Source organism: Tupaia chinensis, unplaced genomic scaffold (assembly GCF_000334495.1).
Source record: "Tupaia chinensis unplaced genomic scaffold, TupChi_1.0 Scaffold000037_15, whole genome shotgun sequence".
In the NCBI taxonomy this organism is placed as follows: Eukaryota; Metazoa; Chordata; class Mammalia; order Scandentia; family Tupaiidae; genus Tupaia; species Tupaia belangeri.
In genome coordinates, this window is record NW_006159473.1 from 114,880 (window position 1) to 124,288 (window position 9,409).

Sequence of the window (9,409 nt, forward strand, 5' to 3'; positions counted from 1 at the left end):
TGAATCCCAGACCTAGTGGCTTGCTTTCTCCGTTTCTGTCTCTCTCTCTCTCTCTCTCTGTCTCTCTCTGGTCAAAATAAAAAGAATAATAAGTGAAGTTAAATCATTCTTTTTTTTAAAAAAAGAAGTCTTCTCTATTTAGCCTCTCTGAGTCAAGTGACAGTATCTCATTGTTCCTTATGGCTGAACAGTATGTTGTGTGTGTGTGTGTGTGTGTGTGTGTGTATGTGTATAACACCACAGTTTTTCAATCCAGTCATCAATTCTTGGGCACTTAGGTTGATTACATGTCTTTGTGATTGGGAATAAGTTCCAATAAACATGGAAGTCCAAGTGTCCTTCCAACTGAGTGCTTTCCTCTCTAGGGAGTAGGATTTTGAGGAACCTCTATATTGTTTCCCACGGTGGTTATACCAATTTACATTCCACCAACAGTTCCCACCCATTCACATAGCCTGGCTAGCACTTAGATGTCATTTTTTAAAGTCTTTCAATTCCCTCTCTTTCAGCATCTAATCTTGTCCAGATATTTCCTCAATCTTTCTGCAATCTTTGTATTCTTTCTATCCTCATGTTGTTATCTCAATTATGTCTCACTCACAGCCTATTAATTGGTCACCCTCCCTCTAAGCTTTCCTCCTCCACACCATCCTCTATCAGTCTACATTAATACCAGTGTGATTGGATGGGTCATGTTATTCCTATGCTTGAGACATAAAGGAGCTGAGACCTACTTACCTTTTTGTTCTTATATCTTCTCACTCTCCATCACCCACTCTATGTTCCATACAATAGAAACTTACTTCTAACAGTTGCCCCCAAACACAGTGCTACCCTCTCACTTCTAGGCTTCTGGGAAATGCTACTTTGGTTAACTTCTACTTACCCTTTCAAACTTTACCTCAGGTTTCACCTTCCCACTCTGAAACAATACTGTGTACCCCAGTCTGAATAAATGTACTTGTGTCTTATCATAGCACCCTGCTATAATTCTCTTATACCATATATTAATTATTTGCTTCTCTCCAACTTGACTGCAAGCTCCCCAGGCAGTATAGTCCAATACAGTAGCCCCTTGTCAGACATGTAGCTACTAAAAGTTTAAAATCATTATAAAACTGAGAATTCAGTCTATCAGACACACTAGCCACATTTCATGTAGTCACTCACTAGGCATGCCTACAGTTACAGAATATATCCATTACATGGGAACCAGCGGTTGGCGTAATGGCTATGTTGCTGGACTCCCACGTCGTCGACCGCGGTTCGTGTCCCGGACCCGGTGGCTTAAAACTCACGCCGGGCGCGTGTGCGTGCGTGCCCAAGATCCCGAGAGGAGAATGGAGGAGAAGGGATTGCGGCGTGACCATCGCCCCTGGGGGGTGATTTCTCGCTTTCTGTCGCTATGTCTCTCTCTGTCTGTCTGGCAAGCGCACGCGCCCTACAGTGAAAATCTCTCCAAAAAAAAAAAAATAAAAAGAATATATCCATTACTTCAGAAAGGCATATTGGATGTCACTGAAGAGAATGAATAGATTTACCCTAACATGGGGCTGGCACTCAGGTAAGTGCTCAATAAGAGTTTGTGAAATTAATGTGTGCCTAAATATAAAAGGAAATTGAAGCATAAATGGTAAATTTTGCCTAATCTTATAACCTCCTCAAGGCCATTTAAGTCCTCTCCCATCCTACCCTTCCATCTCTCCTCTCCAGTCCAGTGCCCTGGCTTCTCCTGAGGCAGTCTCAGTAAAGAAAATGTCTGAATTCTGGGGCTGGTCTAGAGTCAGAGGCCTGTATCAGTCTAAGTTCCTATTCCCACTCTGACTTTCTTTACACAGGGAAGTCAGGTCAAGTTTCAAGTCTCTTCAGACGACAAGTTTCTCTAATCCTTCGTGACTTGAGAGACCCGTCCGCACAATGCACAGGATTTAGTAGTAGAATCTTAGGTTGCACCTAGACTCTTAAATTATTCACCTACAGTTTTAGGTATTCTGTTAAATATGACTTAATCTCTTTTCTTTGCTATCTCTGTATGTTTGGTGAGGATACAGGCACTAACTATTCCATACTAAGTGGTGTGGACATTTTCTTGAAGTGGTTAAAAAAAAAAATCCTAACCCAGGAGAAAGACTCACAGGTCTAGGTTGCCAGTACAATGACTTAAAATGCCAATATTTCCTTGCTAATTTAATACCTTCAATTGTTTATAGTATGCTTACCTACTGTTATATCTATTATTCCTCTTTTCAATTTGTATTTTAGGTAGAAAACAGCTTGGGATAGTGAGAATACTTTTATGGGCTAAGATTAAGCGGGCCACAGAAACCACAGTTAACCTGCCAAATTTTAATTATACAGAGTGGTAGCATAAGAACTTCATTTAGTTGCTTATTCCAAAAAACATTGGAGCATATCCCAATAGTCAACAGGAGGCTTTTCTAGCACACCAGTGAAGATGACTGTCAGTCAGGAAGCCACTGGACACTTGGACTCCGTTCTCCTCACACCAGCAGGGAGTGAGCCCAAAGGCTGGTTCAGATGTGTACATTACACAGCAGTACGACAATTTCAGTCTTTCTTAGTTTTTCCCAATTACTTTTAGGCAAACTTAAAGTACAGACGTCTCAGATAACTTGCAGATAAGAATTCATATAAATTTACATTTTACTCATTTGCAAACTGCCTCCCTAGATTCATACCAATGGCCCTGACTTAATAACTCTCTCTGAATAGTTAATATGTTTTTAGGTGAGCAACACGCATTGATTTTAGGAAAACCTGTCCCTCTTTCAGAAATGTGCGTGTACATGTACATATTTTCAAACATACAAAAATAAAAAAAATGTTACTGCGAAACAAGTGATAGAAACTCCATATTCTTGTTAAACTAAGATCATGTTCTCCTGGAAATGTTCAGGAAACACATCGGGAAATGTTTAAGTTGAGGGGCCTCCAAGATGATTCTTTACTTTCAACATCTGACCAAAAATACAGACTTGCAAACACAAGTCACATTTATCTTGAGAATTGTGTTAGCCATAGGATGAAAGAGCCACATCATCTCCGCAGTGAACTTCACTTTCGCAAGAGAGTAAACATATTTCCTGCACATCAGCGGCAATCAAGGCATTAGCAGTACGCCACGATTGATTATCCTGGAGCCGTTGCTGAGAAATGAGTATGTAGCCCAGGTTCTTATCACTATCGTCTGCAAAAGCAAGCCCTAGTGTAGGTACCCTCGTTGTAATAAGTGACATTATTCGGTAGTTCTTCTGTTTAAATGACAGGAGGATTTAGTGTATCAGCAGCTTGTGATAAACAAGACCATTCAATCTGATCATTCTTCTCCCTACACTGAAGTACTACTTCTCTTTATAATACACCTGGCAATAGAGACCAGATGGCTGTGACTTTTACCTAAGGTAAATGACATTTAAACAAACAGAAAAACAGCATTAGGATATGCAGGGACTGGAACCATAACCTAAATACACAGTACATCTTAAAGGACTATTAGTGTTAACTAAGTAGAATGACCACTTTAGAATGCTGTCTAATTAGATTGTTTTTCAGGTTGTCAATCAGTTTTATTTAAATATTTTCAAATATTCCATAAAACAGCTTTATTACTGCCATACTGGTGCACTTCCGAGTTCTCTTTTTAAAACCACTGTACCACCAGCATCCTGAGGACGTTTAATCAGTTCTTTTTGAAATGCAAAATTGTCTCTATTGCTTACGCTTCTACCAATAATAATAATGATGTTGTTGCTAGTATACACTGTAAATCATGAAGGAAAATGTGAGAAATACTACTGATACATTCCTAATCGCCTGCCATAGCTCTTCCATTGTAGTAGGCTACTGTCCTTTGGTGGACAACATTTCACCTTCTGTGTGTAACACTGAAATCTATGGGATTAAGGGCAACCAAATGGGATCCTGATATTCTTATTAGCTCTGTAATAAAAGTAAATATATGTGTGTGTGTGTGTGTATTTTTTCCCCCTAATTCAGTACGGACCTGTTCGGCCAGCCCCATGGCCTAGTGACTAAGGGAGCCAGATCTCACATGGACAAACACACAGTTTGAATCCCATACTCCATGGTTTGAAAATCAAGCCCAGTATTTGTGCATATGTGCCCCAAATCCCAACAGGATGGAGAGATGGAAAAGGACTGCAGTGTAACCATGACTCACTGAGGGGTGTTTTCCCCTTCCCTTTCTCCCTCTTCATTCTGTCTGGCAAGTGCACATGCTCTCTCACAAAACACGCACACACAAATAAAGGACAGACTGGTTTTCTTTAACAGCAGTAAACAATCACTATTCTCTCACCATTAGATTCTGAAATCTCCATGTGATCAAATCTACTAATAGAATGGTGTACCATATTCTATTAATCTGTTAATTTCCAATACAGAATAGATGCTATTGTTGAGAAACTAAAATTCAGAATGTATTTAATTGTTTGAAAGATTAAGAACTAATTCTTTTTACAATGAATAACCACAGGAAATCACTTAAAGAAGTTTACAAACTACAGGTAACTACCCATTGTTAATCTGCCAACAAATAAAAGGATCAAAAGAACAATACTGCAATGTAGTTAAATAAGCTCAAATGGCACATGCATTTCTAATGAAATGTAGGAAACTCTCATTACCACACAACCCAATTAGTAGGAATTAATGTTTCAAGGGCAATGTATGTAGCCTTCATCTTAACAAAACCACCATAGCATTTCTGGGCACCAAACTTTCTGTCCAAAATGAGGCCATATTGAGCCATTATACCAAAAGTCCACCATTCCTTCCAAAGCAGTCCCCAGCCTTCCTGGTACCACAGACCAGCCTCGTGTAAGACAGTCCTTCCAGACTCAGGATGACTTGAGCACCCCATACCCAGCATGTACCACACTGCAATATACAATGAAACCCTCACACAGCAGCCGGGTTCATACTCCCCCCCAGAATCCAACACTGCCGCTGCTGTGGCAGGAGGAAGAGCCCAGGCCGGAAGGTAAGTGACAGGGCGTGGCTGCAAACACAGATGAAGCCTCGCTGGCTTACCCACCACCCACCCTCCACTGTGCAGTTAGGTGGAGCGTCGAGACGGGTGAGGCAAAAGTCCAAATACTAGCCCTGGCCACAACCTGGAGCTTGGAGACCCTTGTTCCAGAAGATTTAGCCTAGACTAAACTCAGTACTCCAAAGTGGTAATAAGTCAGTTTAGAGCCCGGTGGATTTTCTTCTGTCTAATACAAAGTTTGGAAAGCATCATGTCATCCAAATAGCACTTACTTGGAGAAAGAAAAGTTTCATCAGAACTCTGCTTTGGCATTAACAGGGACATGCTTCTATATTCTCCAGCTTGTGCCTGCCATTATATTGAGGTGATCAGGCAGCCTTGCCATTTAGGGTACATAGCTTAGCACTCAAGACTTCTGAGCAGACAGGAATGACACAGATTAGTCAGGTCAGCAGTGGCCCAGTGTAGTGAGCTACAGGAAAACCCACCCTTCTAAAGAGTCCTAAGATCATGCACTTACTCAGGAGCAAGCTGAAGTAGAAACTAGTAGGAGAAACTACGGCCAAAGAATACAAATGAGAAGAGATTTGGCCGACTCACACAGTGGATAAGAGTGCTGGACCCCACACTATGGTTTGAATCCAGCCCCAGTGGCTTGAAAAACATGCTGGCCCTGTGCACACACACGTGCATAAACTCCAAATCTAAATGGGATGGAGAAATGGAAGAGAAGGAGGTGTGGTGTGACTGCCCCATTGGGAGCTTTTTCTGACTAGTGCACGTGCCAGCTGACAATTAAAAAAAAAAAACAAACTCAAAACACAGTCAGACCCTATTCATATAGATAACCCTAACTTAAAGATGGTTCTACTTAAAATTGGTAGACTTTAAGATGGTGTGAAAGCGATATGCATTCAATAGATATAGCACTTCAAATACTCATTCATCTATTAGGCTTTTCGCTGTTAGTATTCAATAAACCAAAGGAGATATTCAAACTTTATTATGAAATAAACTGTATTAGATGATTTTGCCCAACTGTAGGCTAATATAAATGCTGAGAGCACATTTAAGGTAGGTGAGGCTAAGCTTTGACATTCAGTAGCTTAGCTGCATTAAACAAATTTTGACTTAAGAGTGTTTTCAACTTACACCAGGGTTATGTGGTCAAAACCCCAAGGAGCATCTATATACCTGTCCATCTTTCGCGTATTTTCAGCATCTCCAACAGTTGCCCAATCACAGGTTATGGGCTGGGTGCCAGCTACAATCAAAACCTGTCAAGAATCTCACAGTCTAGAGCAGGGCTCAGTAAACTTTTTCTGTAAGAGACAGCGAGTGAACAATCTAGGCTTTGCAGGCCATGGAGTTTCTGTCACAATTCATTTTTGCCATTTTAGTGAAAGCAGACACAGAGGATATGTAAATGAATACAAATGTCAATATTCAGATAAGAGTTTAATTGCGAGAATGCAAGAGGATCATGAAGGGCCTTACAGGCTGTCCTGAGCTTTTGTTATGAGAGCGCTAGAGAAACTTTGGAGTCTCTGAACAGGAGATTAACACTGTTGCTCTAAAAAGCTTTGTCACCAAGAAGGATGGCTTTGAGCCAGCTCCCTGGCCTGGTGGTGAAAGTGGTGAGCTCACACATGGTTTGAGTACTGGCATAGTGGCTGAGAGACACACTGGTTGTATGTGCATGCCTTCCCAAATGCCTAAAAGCAGGAAGAGATGGAGAAGAGACTGAGGTGTGATCACTCCCCACAGAGGATGCTTTCTCCTCTCTCCTCTTCCTCTCTTTGTCTCTGGCAAGCATGTGTGCCCTCTAGCCAAAAAATAAATAAATAAATAAATACAAAGTTCAAGGATTACTTCATTGCTGTGTTAAATCATCTAACACAGTTTATTTCATAATAAAGTACTGTGTGGAGGATATTATTAGAAAGGGTAGAGAATCAAAACAAGGGGAAGGATATACAAGCAAAGGAGCAGTCAGAATTACTACAGCAAAGAGAGAGAGCAGTCTGTTTTAACCAGAGTGGTAGCCACAGCCATGGCAAGATGTAGTTGGACTCTATTAAAAAGGTACTGTTGGAGACCAGCAGATGGTGTAATGGCTACATCCTGTACTCCCATGCAGTGGACCACAGTTCGAGTCCTGAATCCAGTGGCTTAAACTCATGCCAGGCATGTGTGCATGTGTGCCCAAGATCCCGAGAGAAGAATGGAGGAGAAAGGATTGTGGCGTGGCCATCTCCCTGGGAGGTGATTTCTCACTTTCTGTCTGTCTGTCTGTCTCTGTCTTTCTGGTTAGTGCATGCACCCTATAGCAAAAACCTCTCTTAAATAATACTGTTGTTATGATTTGAAAATGGAGTGGACATAGGGTGAAAAGAAAATCAAGAATAACTCCAAAGTTTATGGCCTGACCAAGCAAAGAATGGAGTTCCTTATATTGGGACTAGAAAGTGCATAGATGGAGCCAGTTTGGGGAAGAAAATCAGGATTTTAGTTTTGGACATACTAAGTTTGCTATAACTGTTATCCTTCAAAATGAAGATACTACAGTGAGCACAATAAGATACATGATTCTTGACTTCAGGGATATAAAATGTAACTGATAAAGATTGTAGAGTAAGTTAAATGATGTTTCAAAACATGAGACAGGACGAGGCCACCCGAAGTATAAGTGTACATAAACGAGAGAAGAAGTTTAAAATACGAGCCCTGAGTCACCGCAATGTTTGAAGGTCCTGCCAGTGTTTGGACATGGAGAGGAGCCAACAAAAGCAGCGAAGGAGAAGGAGTGGGGAGCCGAGGGACGAGGAAGAAGAGGCGGAAGACGAGGACAACAACCCCTAGGGAGCATCCTTGTCTCCCAAACCAAGTGAAACCTAGTTTCAAGAACAATTATTTCAAATGCTAACCTCAGGTCCAGTAGGATCAGGAGGGAGAGACCACAAAGAATGCATTGGGTCCGAGACTCAAACCACAGTCAACTACATGGAAGTCCAGCGACACAGCCATTACGATAACTGCTGGTCCCGATCTGTCCATTTTTTAAAACAGAAAATTCAAAAACCTTTATATCTCACGATCTTCCAATTATCTTCTCTGACCACTTTGCGGAGGTTTTATCTGAACACTTTTGTCCTGACGACTCTTAAAAAGAACACAGTGACAGCAAGGATGCGAGGCTGCAGTGCACAGGGTGAGCGTGTTTGTTCACCTTGTGGCCAACAGGTTAGTTTTGGTCCAAAGTAAATGCTTGTTGCTAAAGCACCTGTGAGGGGACTAAAATATCTCACAAAATGATAATAATCATTTGAAGGTTAAACCATATGGCAAAATCTGACAGTTTTGTAGAGTCAAGGACACAGTGGGAACCAGCAGTTAGCGTAATGGCTATGTCGCTGGACTCCCACGTAGTCGACCGCGGTTCGCGTCTCGGACCCGGTGGCTTAAATCTCACGCCAGGCGCGCGTGTGCGCGCGCCCCAGATCCCGAGAGGAGAATGAAGGAGAAGGGATTGCGGCGTGACCATCCCCCCTGGGGGGTGATTTCTCGCTTTCTGTCTCTATGTCTCTCTCTGTCTGTCTGGCGAGCGCACGCGCCCTATAGCGAAAACCTCTCCAAAAAAAAAAAAAAGAAAAAGAAAAAAAGGACACAGTGTCTGTGACAACTATAACAGAGGGCTACCCAACAGCACCCTGTCACCTTCACCACAACCACCGTCAGCCCACAACTACTAAGAGCACCCCAGCAGCTGGATGACAGTGTGCTACGGGGAGAGCATAAGAAACAGGTGGGTTAACAGTCAGTTCATCAGTCTCTGTAAGACAGAGACTATGATTGAATAAACTTAGAGCAATTTAACTCTTCAACTCCATTTACATTGGGGGTGAATGTAGAGGTAAAGTTGGTTGGGAGACATGATAGCTGTACTAATAACTTGAGGGTTTCTTCATTGATCAAGGGCCTGTGCACTCACCAGCAACCAAGTGAGAGGGAATGGGGGGGAAGCACCCTCAGTGCAACATGGCGGCACACAGCCCCTTCTCTGCCTCTCCATCCTATTGAGATTTTGGAAACATGTACACATGTGCCTGGCATATCTCTCAAGTCACAGGGACTGGGACATGAACTATAGTCAGTCACATGGGATCCAGCTCTCTTAACCACCAGCAGTGAGACTGGCCCTGTACTAATATTTTGAAAGTGACACACAAAACTTAAGTACAAAATTAAGCTGTAAGTATTAAAGACACAAAGGTACCCCAAGTACACAGAAAGCTGCCGTCTGCCCTGTAAGCTCTGTGGTTGCTGTCACGTGGCTGGTGAACAGCACGAGCACATTGAAGGTGCTTTTCATTTCCA

At 42.1% G+C, this 9,409-nt stretch overlaps 1 protein-coding gene across 7 annotated transcripts in view; it reads right to left on the reverse strand.

The window, feature by feature from the left end:
• Positions 1 to 9,409, reverse strand: part of IMMP1L (inner mitochondrial membrane peptidase subunit 1) — a 64,785-nt gene that overhangs the window by 15,881 nt on the left and 39,495 nt on the right. The window lies entirely within an intron of this gene.